Source organism: Trichechus manatus, unplaced genomic scaffold (genome assembly GCF_000243295.1).
Source record: "Trichechus manatus latirostris isolate Lorelei unplaced genomic scaffold, TriManLat1.0 scaffold00259, whole genome shotgun sequence".
In the NCBI taxonomy this organism is placed as follows: Eukaryota; Metazoa; Chordata; class Mammalia; order Sirenia; family Trichechidae; genus Trichechus; species Trichechus manatus.
Window position 1 is genome coordinate 505,608 of NW_004444195.1, and position 1,706 is coordinate 507,313.

The 1,706-nt window shown below is 39.2% G+C and overlaps 1 pseudogene; it reads right to left on the reverse strand.

The window, feature by feature from the left end:
• LOC101346802 (coiled-coil domain-containing protein 169 pseudogene) overlaps positions 1 to 1,600 on the reverse strand; it is a 14,612-nt pseudogene extending 13,012 nt beyond the window's left edge.
• Positions 1,601 to 1,706: the final 106 nt, after the last annotated feature.

The window sequence follows — 1,706 nt, forward strand, 5'->3', positions numbered from 1 at the left end:
GTCTTAGTTGGCAACTTTTGCATTCTAATCACTAGCAATTATCAATGCATCCTGATTGCATATTTGGTCAATTTCATACTGCAGAAGTTGGTAAAATCTTCAATTTCTTTTATCTTTGGCCTTAGTGGTTGGTGAGTATATTTGAATAATAGTTGTATTAACTGGTCTTCCTTGTAGGCATATGGATATTATCCTATCACTGACAGCATTGTATTTCAGGGTAGATCTTGAAACCTTTTTGATGATGAGTATGATGCCATTCCTCTTCAATTTGTCATTCCCGGCAGAGTAGACCATATGTTTATTTTAAAATGGCCAATATCAGTATATTTCAGCTCACTAATGCCTAGGAAGTCCATGTTTATGCGTTCCATATCATTTTTGACGACTTTCAATTTTCGTAGATTCAGACTTCATACATTCCATGTTACGATTATTAATGGATGCTTGTAGCTGTTTCTTCTCATTTTGAGTCATGACACATCAGCATGACAGTCCCAAAAGCTTGACTCCATCTACATCATTAAGATTAACTCACTTTTAGGAGGGAACTCTTCCTCAGTCATAGTTTGAGGGCCTTCCAACCTGAGGTGCTCATCTTCCAGCACCGTATTGGACAATGTTTTGGTGCTATTCATAAGGCATTCACTAGCTAATTTTTTTTCAGAAGTAGACTGCCAGGTCCTTCTTCCTAGTCTCTCTTAGTCTGGAAGCTCTGCTGAATCCTGTCCACCATAGGTGACCATGCTGGTATTTGAACTCCAGTGGCATAGCTTCCAGCATCATAGCAACACACAAGCCCCCACAGTAGGACAAACTGACAGACACATGGGGGAGGTTTGGTAGTTCTTACATATTTCATTCCTTGAAAAAAAAATGTGTTGAACATTGACTTTACAAATTGAATATTATAGGTGAAAAAAGAATTAGAAGTCCACCCAGTTCTGGAATCACCACTGAGTTTTGGAAGATTCCTTACTCTTGTAATCTTTTTCACTGGTTCTTTCTTGGCACTCACTGTCTTCTGATTAACTGAATAAAATTTCCCCATTTTCATTAGATTTTCTTTTATTGTAGGCAGCTGATCCATCTGTTGCCCTTTGGAAACTTGATGTGAGCCAGTTACCTGAGATATTTAAGGTAGGTGTGTGCAGAGCTCATTGTTGGTCTTGTGGTGAGCCTTTGATTCTTGTTACAATCTAAGTGCATAGTCTTTCCCTTGATTTTCAAGACTCTTTTTTTCTTTTTCTAGCTGTTTAAGTAATGTGTTTAAGGATTCCACTGTCATTTGTTCATAGACTCGAATAGAAAATAGTCTATCTGAATGATTTCCATTGTTTTTTTTTTTTCTCCATTTCTCTCCAAGAGAAACAATTTGATTTTCTAGCTGATTTTTCAGTTCAAGTTGTGCCTTATAACGGGTTTTCCATTCATCACCTTCATTGTCAGCCTGGAGTTTCGCTTCCAGTTCCATTAATTTCTGTTTTATTTCAAGCATGGAGAGCTGCACTATATCCTTCATGTAGATTTCCTCCAGCAGCTCCAGTTTGAGGCAGTTGGTACTCACTCCCTCGAAGTTGTTGCCTCTCCCTTTGCCCATCGTCAGGTCAGCGATGCCCCATGCTTTCACCTCAGCTTTGATCAGAACTGAAGAGAAGGCCAGGAGACTAGGAGATGGGTCAAAGTGCTGAACGCGTGGTGGCAGT